At 37.7% G+C, this 16236-nt stretch overlaps 2 pseudogenes; both read right to left on the bottom strand.

Annotated features, from left to right (window-relative positions):
* Positions 1–2535: 2535 nt before the first annotated feature.
* Positions 2536–4792, bottom strand: LOC131301911 (chitinase 6-like; annotated as a pseudogene).
* Positions 4793–5885: 1093 nt separating this feature from the next.
* On the bottom strand, positions 5886–13699 carry LOC131301622 (uncharacterized; annotated as a pseudogene).
* Between the last annotated feature and the right edge of the window lie 2537 nt (positions 13700–16236).

The raw sequence follows: 16236 nt of genomic DNA, 5'->3' as shown, positions 1-16236 counted from the left end.
GATAGGGAACCCAACAAATTTGAGATAATGTTAGATATATCTCCAAGCACTAGAGTCGGGCTTTGAGCACGACGATGTGGGCGGCGGCGTTCATGGTAAGATCTGTAGGAATGAGGGACGACGTTTGTGGCGGTGGGGTGCAGATTGTCAACGATGACAACGGCGGCGTTCATGGAGGTGGGTCGCCGCCGCCGCTCCTTTCTTTCTTTCTTTTTTTTGCTGAAAACAGAGGGCCAAGAGAGGGGGAAAAGGAGGGAAGAGAGCGCGCGAGAGAGAACTCACCGGACATGGGACTCTCCGAAGGTGGATTGCCTGAGAAGAAATGGAGCAGGGGGAGGGATTTCGGTAGAGAGAGAGAGAGAGGTTGAGAGAATAATTTAGGGTTGGGAATTGTTTAGATAGGGAGAGAATTAATTACGGCAGATGGGGAAAATATATTAGTAATATATCAATATTAATTAGGTAGACAATATGTATATATATTATGTATAGGGTATGATGGGGCAACTATTCATTTTGAGGATGAGGACATAAGTATTCAAAACTACTAGAATGCGTACCTAAATAAGTCCTCCAACTAAAATGACTATTTAATTTCTTCAACAAAAAACGTAGGTGGCTTGTGCAATTACATAATTGGATAAGGATTGGTACTTTTTGCCTTTTTGGTCAACAACAAGCTTATCTAATTATTTATTTTGTGCACTTGTATCTTTTGCAATAGCACTTTATCGCTTTAGAGAATTGAAACTGCTAGAAAGTTACGAAGTCTCGGTATAGTATCTTTTATCGAGTTTAAATAAAAAAAAATTGTTGATCAAAAAAAAAAATTGAAGTTTTCGATCGACATAATGTGAATCAGGCACAATGTTTGGATTTGAGCAAAATACATCTATTACCTTGTCCTTTTATCGTTTTACATTAGTTAAATGATTAGTTTAGCTTTATCTAAATTTTTGTAATGAGTTTCATGATCTCACTTATTCCCATGATTACTATAAGATAGTTTATCTATAAGTTGTGTTTTGACGTACGGATTTAGTACTGAATATTTTGATTCTATGCTTTTAATTGTTCAGTCCTGCTGCACACACAGAAATCTGTGCACAAAGATTTTATTGTGGGGCCCACCACAGGTCTCACACAAATCATCCGAGCCGTTCATTAAATGTAAAACATTTTTTCAAGAGTCCCTGTAAAAAATAAACTCAATCCGATACTTATAGGTGCTTCAAGAGTCTCCGTAAAAAATAAGCTCATTCTGATATCTATAGGTGCTTCATCCAACTATCTAACTTTTCATTTAGATTTCCGGATAATGAAAAGTTATATGATTGGATCGAGCACCTATAGGTATTAGATTGAGATTATTTTTTACGGAGACCCTAGAAAAAATATTTTACATTTAATAAACGGCTAGGATGATTTGTGTGGGACCCGTGGTGGGCCCCACAATGAAATCTGTGCACAATCTGTGCATAGATTGTATGTGTGTGTAGACTTTCTGTTAATTATTTATCAAAAGAAGAACTATTTTTCTAAACCTACTAAAAAGGAGTTGTCAAGTTTAATCTATACGTTGTGTTTTGACGGATTTAGCACTGAATATATTGATTCTATGCTTTTAATTGTTTATCAAAAGATCGATGAACATTTTCATAAAAAAAAAGAGATCGATGAACTATTTTTTCTAAACCCACTAAAAAGGAGTTGTCAAGTTTACTGTCACAATAAAAGAACTTTGCCACCAATTTATTATGCAGAGAAATTAGAGAATTGAAAAACATAAATATCACAAATATGGCGCATGTAATAGACTCGGGAACATTGAAAGGCACAAATAGGCATCCACGATGTCGGTGATGGTAGAATGTGTGATTTTCGCCACCACCAGAATCTCACCAGAGATTTTGGAGGTGGCAATGGTCGTATGTTTGGCTAGGGTTTGGTTTTTAGATATTTTTTTTTTGCTTCGGGCTTGGCCCAATTAGTGTTAGGGCTTTAGCCCATTTGGTGTATGTTTGGGCAGGGAATCAACGTCAAGTCTTGTTTTTGTGGGGCCGGTTTAAGGTAGGTATTTAGTTGGCTTCTTGTCAACTATTTCATTTGAAAAATTGATGGGCTAAGAGGTTGGTTAAGTTATGTGAGTTACAGTACTAGGAGAGAATAATACTCTTCGAAGCTCTTTTAATGCATTTGCTTTTTCTATGGAAAAATGACGGTTCATGACGTGTTTTGATAATTAATACCTGTCAAGGTCATGTTAAGAACATTTGTTAATGCTAAAAATATTCTTGGCGTGTATTAATTATCAAAACACGTCTTTGACCATCAATTTCCCTTTTCCCTATTGTACTGTTTTCATCTTTGCATCTTTATGATTAAAGAAAATTTTCTTTGCCATTCAAAAAAAAAAGATTATGCAGTCCTACTATTTTATTCACTTTTTTCATCCATCTTTCCTTTTTGCAATTTTATTTCATCACAATTCATCAGAGTATAATTGATGTTGAGCCCTTCTTTATTATAGTAGTTGTAGCTATAAAGATATGAATCATTGTGCTTGTTAGAAAGAGCTTTATAAAATTTTGAGCCACCTAAATTGTTCTGTATTTGTCACATTGCTCTAGCAATAAAGATTATCCCCAGGCGCAATGCTAAATTTATTACAATACTCGATATAATACTCAACTACCCTAGCCTTGACTGTTGCAGGGTTCCCGCCGTTGCACTCCAAACCATTAATGGCTCGGATCGTTTCACCAAACCCTTGTCCAGAAACTGTAATTGAGTGGACAAAGTTCACCCAATACCACAAGGCGGTTTTGAACGCGATGAGTGGATCTGTGGCCACGAGGTCCGGGTTGTTGAGTCCGTCGAATCCGATGCTGTTTCCCGCCGGTCCGTAGTTGAAATTCCATGATAGCTGGATGGGACCTCTCCCGTAGTAGCTTTTCCCGGCTGCGCAAGGATACTGAGTGTTGGTCTCATCACAATAGTCCTTGGATGGACCATCTGTTAACTCTATGGCGCAAAAATCTACAAACAACAGAAGAAAAAACTAAAAGCGTCAATTATATATATGTTTAATTGTTGATATGATAGTCAGCAAACTGTTTTTGACATTTGTCATATGTTAGAAAAATGCATAAGAAATTGATTTTTACGCTCACTTTTTATCATGCATCCACACTACTCATATATATATTTTTTATTTTTTGATGATGAGTGAGATTTTAACACTAGTGTCGAGCGCTACGGGTATGACACGTGGCCGGGTGCTCAGACTTGTTATATTGGTGATAGGTTTACATGGTAAGGAAACCCATGAAACGGTTGGGTCATCCCACAAATGATGCCGCGACTCCCACTAAGTCACCCATGATCTCAAAATCGGCACATATCCTACGCCAAGTCTATATAAACCACTCACACTCACAATTAAGAGGTAGACACTCTATTATCCTCTTTTACAATACTTTCTCTCTATCATTAACTGACTAACTTGATCGTTGGAGGGTCCACGATTGAAAACACCACTGGTCCTCAGACTTGTTTTGTAGGAAATCCTTCCCAAAGGCTCTTGCATGCATGATCATTTGGATTTGGCAGCAGTCTCTTTGAAGTGCTCAGATCAACCGTCCAAATTTTTACATCAACAATTCATATGAATTTACTACATTATATATGTGAGTGATCTGATAAAAGGGTAAAATGGTAATTTTAAGTGAATATAAACAAAAAAAAGTGCGGATGATAAAAAGAGGAGTGTCAAAAATTAGTACCAAATACGTAATGTCCTATTCCTAACGCACAAATCAAATTTATGACATGGTAATCGATTTTCACACTCCCTTTTTGCCATTTTACAATGTTAACCCTCCATTAGTGTAAGAGTATATATACAAATAAAAGGTTAATCTAGTAAATTAGCATATAAAATGACAAAAAAAATAGAGTGTGTATATTAAAAGAGGTCGAAAATCACTAGCTACCCTTAGAGCATCTCCACCCTTGACCCATTTTAAGACTCAAATTTAAAAATGGGGCAAAAATCACAAAAATCTTTCTCCAACCTTTGATCCAAACCCTTTCCCATTTTGGGTTTTATCCATTTTTTTGCCCAAATTTGAGACAACTTTTGCCTTGACTCATTTCTCCAGCGGCTAGTTAGAGAGAGAGATGAAGAGGGAGATGTGTAAAATTTGGATTTGATGGTTGTAGATGTGTCTACCAAAAATGGATTTTTATCCAAAATTTGACTCAAATTTAAAGAAAAATATGGGTGAAGACTGAAAATGCTCTTATAATCTAACGCTTATTTTATAGTAATCAGATTTCTACGCAGAATGGGGAGAGAGAGAAATCTTACGTCCAGTCTCATGCGTGAAATGCGCAAAGGCCGCAGCGATTTCGTGCTTAGAATCATCAATTGACCCCTCACGACCAAACAAAGGGTACGAATCAGCGACCTAAAGAAACACAGACCGTGTGTAGAACTCCTTCCCAGCACAACTAGCAGCAGCTTGATCAATTATTGCGTTAAAAAATGCATCTGTCACGATATCGGAAACCAAGATGTCGGTGAGAGTAGTACCGGATGCAGTAGTGCAAGGGCCAGCTTGGCACCCTGTGCCACAATAGGCATCACCGGTTCCGCAATAACCGTACTGGCTATAACACTCATCGGCGTTACAACTGCAGCTTTGGCCTGATATGACCATCGGTAGGGCAGCCCCGGCAATGATTCGGCCAGAATGATTGTGAGGAGGTTGTGCATTGTAGCTGACATTTTTGGAGAGAGAGAGAGAGAGAGAGAGAGAAAGGTGTGGAGTGAGAGTATGGTGGGGGAGGGATATTTATAGCTAGGGAAGTCAACCAGAGGCATTTGCTATGTGGGTGTGCAGAGGTTTTGAAAAAATAAGTGGGGCGTGCGATTGTTCTTCTAGAGAAACCGAGTACCCATTTTTTTCTTTGGTTGATTTTGACTTGTTCGTAAGAGGATTAGGGTTGATTTTCTGCTCCCAATAAGTCCGTGAAATGATTCATTTAAATGCATGCCACAAAATTTAGAGGTCATGTTGATGGTCCTTAACAAAAATTCAAAGGGTAAAAAGGAGTTGTCGGGTTTATTTTTCACAATAAGAGAGCTTTGCCGCAAATTTATTGTGTAGAGAGATTAGAGAATCAAGAAGCAAAAATATCCTAAATATGGCGCATGTAATAGAATCGGGAAATTAGGCATCCGCAATGTCGGCGATGGTAGATTGTGCGGTTTTCGCCACCACCAGAAGTTCTGAAAGAGGCGGTGGCTATACGTTTGTGGCTGCAGTGGAGGTGCGGCTGCAGTGGAGGTGACGGCATAGGCTAGGGTTTGGTTTTTCTGGTTTCGGGCTTGGCGTGTTAGGGCTTTAGCCCATTACGTGTGCATTTGGGCAGGAAATTAAAATTAAAGGATGTGGCGTCTTGATTTCTTGGGGTTTAATCTTTAGGTGTTTAGTTGGCTTCTTGTCAACTAAACTATTTTATTTGAAAAATTGAGGAGCTGAGGAGTAGTTTAAGTTATGCGAGTTGCAGTAATAGGAGAGTATAATACTCTTTGAAGCTCTCTCAATGCATTTGTTTTTTTCTATTATACTGTTTCCAAATTTGCAACTTCATGATTAATGGAAATTTTCTTTTGCCGTTAAAAATAAAAAATTCCGTTGTTCTACTATTTTAATCACTTTTTTCATCCATCTTTCATATTTGCAATTTTTTTTGTCACAATTCATCAAAGTATAATTGATGTTGATTTATTAGAAGCCAAATACAGCATACCACCCAATGAAAGAAATACATTTGAGTCTATAATACAACATGTTTCTCTCTCTTGGTCGATCAAGTATCAAAACTATCTTCTGATGAGACCTTCTTTATTATAGTAGTTGCATGTAGCTATAAAGATATGAATCACTGTGTATGTCTCATTGCTCTAGCAATAAAGATTATCCCCAGGCTCAACACCAAGTTGGTTACAATACTCAGTGTAATACCCAACCCTAGCACTGACCGTGTCAGGGTTCCCGCCATTGCACTCTATTGCTCCGTTAATGGCTCGGATCGTTTCACCAAACCCTTGTCCGGAAACTAAAATCGAGTGGACATTGTTCATCCAGTACCACAAGGCGGTCTTGAACGCGATGAGCGGATCTGTGGCCACGAGGTCTGGGTTGTTGAGCCCGTCGAATCCGATGCTGTTTCCCGCTGGTCCATAGTTGAAGTTCCATGATAGCTGGATGGGACCTCTCCCGTAATAGCCTTTCCCGGCCACACAAGGATACTGAGTGTTGGTCTCATCGCAATAGTCCTTGGATGCTCCATCTATTTCCTCTATGTAGCAAAAATCTGCACAAGTGGAACAAAACAAAAAAAACGTCAATTATGTTTGTGTCTACGAGACGCGAAGAGGTAGGTTGAGAATTTGCGAGTGGTAGTATTTTCACTTTCCGAGGCTCTCCTACATACTTTTCTTTACTTGTTGTGCCAAATAACGCATAAGTATTCGATATATTGGTTGAAGTTACTTCCAATGCCAATTCATCCACTTGGCGTGCTATGTCAAATTTCACCTCCTTGGTTAAAGATACTCTGCAAACGTTTTTAAACGTCATTTGTGACTTCTTTTTTGATGTGCCTAGAAATTTGGAAATAACATGCACTAAATTTACTTTCTAACGTTACCTTTTTTTGTTGTGATGTGATTCTGTTTTGATTTGCTTTAATGATATCAGAAACATAAACTACGTGTATTTCTATACCTATAATCAAACACTGATCTAACAGTAACCAGATTACTACGTATAATGCATGCTATGAAGCTAGAGAGGGAAAACTGGAGTGGGGAGGGAAAGAAAATCTTACGTCCAGTCTCATGCGTGAAATGCGCAAAGGCCGCAGCTATTTCGCGCTTAGAAACATCGATTGAGCCCTCACGACCGAACAAAGGGTACGAATCAGCAGCCTGAAGAAACACGGACCGTGAGTAGAACCCCTTCCCGGCACAACTAGCCGCGGCTTGGTCAATTATTTCGTTAAAAAACGCATCAGTCACGATATCAGCAACCGAGACGTCAGTGGGAGTAGCACCGGGTGTGGTGGTGCAAGGGCCAGCCTGGCACCCTGTGCCACAATAGGCTTCACCGGTTCCGCAATAACCGTATTGGCTACAACACAAATCGGCGGCACAACCGCAGTCTTGGCCGGATATGAGCGTCGGTAGGGCGGCCCCGGCGAGGATTCCGGCCAGAATGACTGTGAGGAGGTTGTGCATTGTAGCTGACATTTTTGGAGAGAGAGAGAGAGAGAGAGGAGTTTGTGTGGAGTGGGAGTATGGTGGGGGAGGGATATTTATAGGGAAGTCAACCAGAGGCATTTGCCATGTGTGTTTTTAGCGGTTTGAACAAATGCTAATTAGTGGGGCGTGCCAATATGTTCTTCTAGAGAAACCGTGTACGCACTTTAGTCTTTGGTTGACTTTGACTTGTTCGTAAGAGGATTAGAGTTGATTTTCTCCTACCAATAAGATTGTGTGATGATTCATTTAGGCTAAGTTCCGCTACGAGTTTCGTAAGTTTTTTTGTTTTGTCTTTATTCAATTTTTTTTCGTGTTTGTCATTTTGCGCCTAACTATTGTACATTATCTTAAATATTTCAAAAAATATTTGGGTAAAAGATAATTAGGCGCAAAATGGCAAACACAAAAAAAAAAAAAATTGAATAAAGACAAAACAAAAAAAAAAAAAACTCAAAAATCTTAGTGAAAATTAGCCTTAGAAGCATGCCAGGCCACAATCTGGTCATGTTCATGGTCTTGTACAAAAATTCGAAGGGTAACCCGTGGGAACTTCTTATAATGCCAGGCCACAAAATTCTTCTGGTCATATTCATGGTCCTTTACAAAAATTCAAAGGGTAACCCGTGGGAAGTTCGTGTATTTTCGGAAAGGAAAGGAATTATAACTTCTATGCTGTCTGCGGTTTGGGTTTGGACCGGAAGATCCATCTGAATAATTGTTCGAAAGTATTTTTGGAATCAGATTTATTGACGGTTTTTACCGATAAGAGCCTCTGACAATTCTGAACTACTGTTTGTCAAGATGGGGTAGACGAGAATCATGCAACTGCTTTTTTCTGTACCTGTAGTGTTACTCCTTTCCGAAACAATTGAGATCAGCTATGTGAATTTTATTTTTCAACTACTCCTAGGTTATAACGGATAGAAAGGTACCAAGAGTTTTTAAAAAAAAAAGTGACCTAAAGAAAAGCCTCATCCTTATGGAATCTTCTTTAATTTACTTTTTAAATGTCATGAGGGGTGTTACTAAATAAGCTTTTTTCTGTTTTATCTCTATTAAAATTTTTTTTTCGCGTTTGTTAGTTTCTAATCATAGTTTTGTGGATTATTAGTTCGTCTTGACCAGAAGAATCGGAAAAGTAAAAAATTATGGCTCAAACTTAAAAAATTTTGAGTAAAAAAAAAAATTAGACAAAAAAAAGACTTTTGACTTTATTCAAAAAATGAGTTTAGATAATAATTTTTTATCTTTTCTTTTCTTCTTGTCGAGAAGGGCCACTAATACACAAAAATTCGACATGATACCGACTAATGCGAAACAAATTTTGAATAAAGACAAAAATAAGCCAAGTGGCTTATTTAAGCCATAACACCCTTCGTCTCGGACCATGGTATTAGAATGAAAAATGCTAGGGACACATCAATGTGTCACACCCCGACACATCTCTCTTACATGCATGTGTAGGAGTTCTACAATAAATGCTAGGAACCCATATGTTGTGAGAGCACTGTGATTGAGGTGTGATAAATTGATGTGCCCCTAACATCTCCTGGTTAGAATATACGAATGGTTCTATATATGTCAACTTCTTCAACCCCAAAATGCCCCCACCACTACCACCACCGGTCCACCACAATGATTTTCCCAACGTCGTAACCTCTCATCGTCAACTTCGTCATCACCACGGCATCAACATTTTCGTCACTTTTCACAATTGTGTCAAAAAGATAAAGAAAGAAAAAGCAGCAGAATATAAAAATCTACGTAACTACTTTACCTGGTAATAAAGATTCTTTTTAAAAACAAGCGAACGAGCCGAGAAGTTAGTTGTTCAAATTTGCTTTGAGAATTTAATGTGCTTCAAAAGACATGTTAGAGTTTGACTAATTCATGAGCCGAGATGATTTTAAATGAACTTTAATTGAACCCAACACGAGCCGATTGCTAGTAGCTGAAATTCTTTATATATCATAAGTCAAAGTAATTTGTTCAAACTTAGTTTGAAAGGTTAATGAGCTTGAAAATATGTACAAACTTGATTTTTAATGTAACTATCTAGTTTTGAATGAACTTTTAATGAAGGAACACGAGGTCGAACTCGATTAACTTGGTTCACTAATCAGTCCTAGGTCTCATTATTCTAACCTAACCAAACAAGACAGAATTAGCTTGTTCCATTTTCCTATGACCCACCGACTGAAATTAGCTTGTTCCATATTTAGGTTTTACTAATTCAACCATATATAGAGGTGTTGGTGGTCCTGGTGGATGGTACCTAAACATTGTATCATCCATAGATGTGTTAGTGGTCCTGGTGGATGATACCCAAACATAGGATCACGGGCGGTGCTATGTTCATCGCTCACTTTCACCGCTGTTCCAATCACACCATTCGTCTCGGCAATCAATAGTCCAGCTGGATCGTTCAAAATATTTTCGGATGGTGAGATTGAGTGTGGTGGGGGAAGGGGTGAAAATGAGCGGTAGGCATAGACTTTTCATATTATCACCGCTACACTGACTAATATAATAGGTATTTTTTCGGTTTAATTATGAATAAGTTAGTACCGTTAAAAAGTAAAATTACACATATTTATGGTCAGTGTTGAATTTTGTAGTTTTAGTGAAATGTCAAGAAATTCATTAATAACGAATATTACAACCCAATGCGTGCATCTAATACACATGATAAAAAATAAAAATAAAAATCTATTATACACGATTGAGACAAATTAATAACACATGCATCAAAATCAAATGAATGATACATTTAACGATAATTTAATCTAGTAGCTCCAAAATGTCAAAGTCGAACCTGCAGGATGAGTTTATTAATGCGGGCGGGAGCCATGCACGGCGCCTCCGACTTTTGATATAATCGCTTTTTGCTTTTTATTTACATTGAAATTCAGTATTTTGGCCTCTTCCAAAACTTGAAAACTTAGTATAATTTAGCTCTTTTATTAAAAATTTGCTAGCATATTTTCTTCCAAAACGCTAAGCAATTTTATGCTCGTCCCCCTAGGAAAATTCTTGCATTCGCCACTGCAAAGTACTTGTTAGATCAGGGACTATATAAGATGTACTATTCGGAATAGTATGAATCTCGCAACCAATTAATTATGGATCAGGTCACCTATATCAAAAAGTACATCTACATTTGTTTCCCATACATGCAAATACTTTTTGTAATTTTGCGATTGAAATTGTTTCCATGAAAACAACAACACAATTACTTGTTCATACAAGTGATTAATTTTACTCCAACAGGATGTGGCCTTAAGACCTGTAAATGAAAACTCGAAAATGAATTGGGTGTGTTCCATTAACTCAAATAAGTATTTATTTTTTGAATTAAAAGTTATGTATTGTGAGAGATGACCTCTCTCACAAAATAGAAAATAAGTACTTTAAAATGAGAGCCTTAACGAAACGGAGACTTTAAAATTCAACAAGCGGCTTCTCGATAAGAAGATACAAACTCCGAAGCTCGCTTGCAAATGGGGTGAAGGAAAGTCTTTTTTTTTTTTTTTGCTCGGCGAAAGGAAAATTTTTATTGAGCTCGACAAGGTTACATCGAAAGAGGAGACCACATAGGTCCCACCCCAAAAAAAGAGCAGGAGACCAAATGGCAAAGGGGAAACGAAAAAAAACAGAGGGGACACTTCCAACAGGGCAGTCTTAATTAGAGAATTAAGAAACAAAAATTTACTAAATATGGCACATGTAATAGATTCGGGAACATTGAAAGACACAAATAGGTATCCGCGATGTCGGCGATGGTAGGTTGTGCAGTTTAATTGTGACTGCAGTGGAGGTGAAGGCGTCGGCTAGGATTTGGTTTTTTGGTTTCGGGCTTGGCCCAAGCCCATTAGGTGTGCGTTGGGGCAGGAAATTAAAAAGGATGTGGCGTCTTGATTTTTGGGGATTTAAGCTTTAGGTGTTTAGTTGGCTTCTTGTCAACTATAATATTTTATTTGAAAAATTGAGATGCTGAGGGGTATATTAAGTTATGCGAGTTGCAGAAATAGGAGAGTATAATACTATTCGAAACTCTCTCAAATTTTTTTTTTGAAAGGCAAAAAAGATTTCATTAAACTTTGAAAGGAATTACAAAGATTAAAGGGAAACACGTGAGAACGGCATCAAAATATGCCCAATGACGGACCCGAAGCAAAACAAGTCGACAAGATGTCAACAAAAGGAACACAACGTACAATTACAGCCGGAAACTCCACCAAACCCAAATGCAACCAACTTCAATTCCTATCTGAATGACATAGAATAGAACGCAGTGGCCAACGGCAGGTAGTCTCGATCTCAATGCATTTGCTTTTCTGATTTATTGAAATTTTCCATCTCCGCATCTTTATGATTAATCGAAAAATTGTCCTGTTTCCATCTTTGCATCTTTATGATTAATTGAAATTTTCTTCTGCCGTTAAAAAAGAAAAGATTCCGCTGTCCTACTATATTTATTCACTTTTTTCATCCATCTTTCTTTTTCGCAATTTTAATATTTCATCACAATTCATCAGAGTGTAATTGATGTTTATTTATTAGAAGACAAATACAGCATACCACCTAATGAAAGAAATACATTTGAGCCTATAATACAACATGTTTCTCTCTCTTGGTCAAGTATCAAAACTATCTTCTAATGAGCCCTTCTTTATTATAGTAGTTGCATGTAGCTATAAAGACATGAATCATTGTGCCTGTTGGAAGAGCTTTATAAATTTTTCTGTGTATGTCTCATTGCTCTAGCAATAAAGATTATCCCCAGGCGCAACGCCAAGTTGGTTACAATACTCGGTGTAATACCCAACCCTAGCACTGACCGTTGTGGGGTTCCCGCCATTGCACTCTAATGGTCCGTTAATGGCTCGGATCGTTTCACCAAACCCTTGACCGGAAACGATAATTGAGTGGACAAAGTTCATCCAATACCACAAGGCGGTCTTGAACGCGATGGCTGGATCTGTGGCCACGAGGTCCGGGTTGTTGAGCCCGTCGAATCCGATGCTTTTTCCCGCCGGTCCGTAGTTGAAGTTCCATGATAGCTGGATGGGACCTCTCCCGTAGTAGCCTTTCCCGGCTACACAAGGATACTGAGTGTTGGTCTCATCGCAATAGTCCTTGGATGCACCATCTATTTCCTCTATGTAGCAAAAATCTGCACACAATAGAACAAAAAAAAAAAAAACGTCAATTATGTTTGTGGCTATGGGACGCGAACAGGTAGGTTGAGATTTTGCGAGTAGCATAGCAGTATTGTGCACTTTTCAAGGCTCTCTTGATGCTTTTATTTACTTATTTTATGAATGATTTTTTTTTTTTTGCCGATCAAAAAGTTGTTTGTTCCAATGGCTTCGATCAAGTTACTTTTTAATTTCTAACTTGAATCATTACTTTTTTGTAACATGTCAAAAGTCTCCACAAGTTGAGCATTCCCAACCTTGGTTTCAAATGTGGAGATGTCAAATTTTTTTGAAGCTTGACATGGCAATTTTACATATATATTAAAATTTGGCATCTCTACAATGTCTACTCCAACCAATATTCCTAATTTTGTATTTAAGGACATTTATTATGTTTTGGAGAGTTAACTAGTTAAATGACCAAATAAAAATCTGACATAATCAAATTTGACAGAAGAGAGGAGATGCCAAATGACACACAAGTATTCGACATTTTGGTTGAAGTTACTTTACATGTCAATTAATTCTAAATTTCACATCCTTGGTTGGAGATGCTCTGCAAACGTTTTTATGCCACCATTAGCGTCATTTGTGACTTTTTTTATGCCTAGAAATTTGGAAATATTATTCACTAAATTACGTTCTAACCTTTTATTGTTGTGATGTGATGTGATTCTGTTTTTTATTTTAATGCTATCATAAACATAAGTTACGTGTATTTATATACTAATTACGTTCTAACCAGATTACTTCGTCTAATGCATGCTATGAAGAGTGGGAAAACCAAGTGGGGAGAGAGAGAGAAATCTTACGGAAAGTCTCATGCGTGAAATGCGCAAAAGCCGCGGCTATTTCGCGCTTAGAATCATCAATTGAGCCCTCACGACCGAACAAAGGGTACGAATCAGCAACCTGAAGAAACACGGACCGAGAGTAGAACCCCTTTCCGGCACAACTAGCCGCAGCTTGATCAATTATTCCGTTAAAAAACGCATCCGTCACGATATCGGCAACCGAGACGTCGGTGGGAGTAGCACCGGATATGAGCGTCGGTAGGGCGGCCCCGGCGAGGATTCCGGCCAGAATGATTGTGAGGAGGTTGTGCATTATAGCTGACATTTTTTTTGGAGAGAGAGAGAGAGAGAGAGAGAGAGGAGGGAGTTTGTGTGGAGTGGGAGTATGGTGGGGGAGGGATATTTATAGGAAGTCAATGAGAGGCATTTGGTATGTGGGTGTGTAGGGGTTTGAAAAAACAAATAAGTGGGGCGTTCAATTGTTCTTCTAGAGAAACTGTGTACACACTTTAGTCTTTGGTTGACTTTGACTTGTTCTTAAAGAGGATGAGAGTTGATTTTCTCCTCCCAATAAGATTGTGTGAGTATTCATCAGGCTAAGTTCCGTTAAGAGCTTTTTGGGTTGTTTGTTGTTTTGCCTTTATTCAATTTTTTTCGCGGTTGTTATTCTGTGCCTAATTTTTATGGGTTATTGATTCGTCTCGTCAAGATATAACTTTTACCTAAGTATTTTTTGAAATATCCAAGATAGTCCACAAAAATTAGACGCAAAATGACAAATGCGAAAAAAATTGAATATGAACAAAACAAGAAAAAATTTAAAAACCTTAGCGAAACTTAGCCTTAGAAGCATGACGGGCCACAAAATTCAGAGGTCATATTCATTGTCCTGTACAAAAATTCAAAGGGTGACCGGTGGGAACTTCTTGTAATGCCAGGCCACAAAATTCTCTGGCCATGTTCATGGTCCTGTACAAAAATTCAAAGGGTAACCGGTGGGAACTTCTTGTATTTTCCGAAAGGTACTTCTATGCTGTCTGCCATTTTTGTTTGGGTTTGGACTGGAAGACCCATTTGAGTAGTCGTTTTGAAAGTATTTTTGGATTCAGATTTGTTGACGATTTTTACCGATAAGAGTCTCCGTAACCATTTTGGAGTCTGGACTAGTGTTTGTCAAGATGGGTAGACGAGATGCAATTGCTTTCTGCAATCAGTGTGTGGAATGCAGACTCTACAGAGAATGAACTTTCCAAAAAAATTGAGATCAACTATGTAAATTTTATTTACAACTAGATTATGTAACGGATAGAAGGATACCAAGAGTTGGAAAAAAAACTATAGAGAAGCCTCGTCGTTATGGAATCTTCTTTTTACTTCTTTTTTTTTTTTTTTTTGATCCGCTTCTTATTACTTTTTGAATGTCATGATATTTAGGGGGTGTTTTTAGCTAAATAAGCTACTTGACTTCTTCCTTTTTTGTCTTTATTTAATTTTTTCCGCATTTGTTAGTCTCGCGTCAAATTTTTGTGGATTATTAGTTCATCTTGATCTGAAGAATTGAAAAATTAAAAAATTATGGTTCAAACTTTAATTTTTTTAAATAAAGACAAAAACTAGCCCCAAAAGCCAGATTTTTCGGCTTTATTAAAAAAAAGAGTTTAGATCATAATTTTTTCTTTTTCGATTCCTCTTGTCAAGAAGGACCTGTAATCCCCCCAAAATTGACGTGATACTAAGCTAATGCGATACAAAATTTGAATAAACACAAAAAAAAAAAAAAAAAGTCAAATGGCTTATTAGCCATAACACCCCTCGTCCTGAACCACCGTATTGGAATATACGAATGGTTCTATATATGTCAACTTCTTGAGCCCCAAAATGCCCCCACCACTACCACCACCGGTCCACCATAGTGCTTTTCCTAACGTCGTACCCTCTCATCGTCAACTTCGTGATCACCACGGCGTCAACATTTTCGTCACTTTTCACAATTGTGTCAAAAAGATAAGAACAAGCAGCAGAATATAAAAATCTATATAATCAGTTTTCCTGGTATTTAATATTTCTTTTAAAAACTTTTGATCGACGCACTATCTATCTATTCTATCTATTCAGTTAGGGGTAATAAACGAGCTGAGAATTCGAAGTTAGTTGTTCAAACTTTGCTTTGAGAATTTAATGAGCTTCAAAAACATGTTAGAGCTAGACTTATTTATGAGACGAGATGATTTTAAGCGAGCTTTAATTGAGTCCAACATGAGCCGATTTCTAGTATTTGAAATTAATTCTTTATATAATCATAAGTCAAACGAGCCGAATAGTAACTTGTTCAAACATGGTTTGAAAGGTTAATTAACGAGCTTGAAAACACATAGTACAAAGCTTGGTTTTTTGACCAATCAAAAAAAAAAAAAAAAAAGGCTTGGTTTTTTATGTAACTATCCAGTTCGAAGGAGCTTTTAATGCACGAACACAAGGTCAAACTCGATTACCTTGGTTCACTAATCAGTCCTAGTTCTCATTAATCTAACCTATAACCAAACAAGAAAGAAATTAGCATGTTCCATTTTCCTATGACCCACCGACTGATATGCAAGTTTTTGAAAATTCCCTTTAGATTTTACTAATTCAACCATATATAGAGGTGTTGTGTTGGTGGTCCTGGCGGATGGTACCATATAGGTGTTGGTGGTCCTGGCGGATGGTACCCAAACATAGTCCGGATTTTAAAAAAACTATTAACTCTTTTTTGGAAGAGTTTCTAATAACAATCCGGATCGTTCATTCCACTTTTGGACGGTGAGATTGAGTGTGGTGGGGGAGGGGTGAAAATGAGCGGTAGGCAGACTTTTCGCAGTATCACCGCTACACTGACTGATATATTAGGTATTTTTTTGGTTTAATT

Source organism: Rhododendron vialii, chromosome 9a, assembly GCF_030253575.1.
Source record: "Rhododendron vialii isolate Sample 1 chromosome 9a, ASM3025357v1".
Classification (NCBI taxonomy): domain Eukaryota; kingdom Viridiplantae; phylum Streptophyta; class Magnoliopsida; order Ericales; family Ericaceae; genus Rhododendron; species Rhododendron vialii.
The sequence above is the reverse complement of the archived record's forward strand: the minus strand, read 5'-3'. Positions and strand labels throughout refer to the sequence as shown.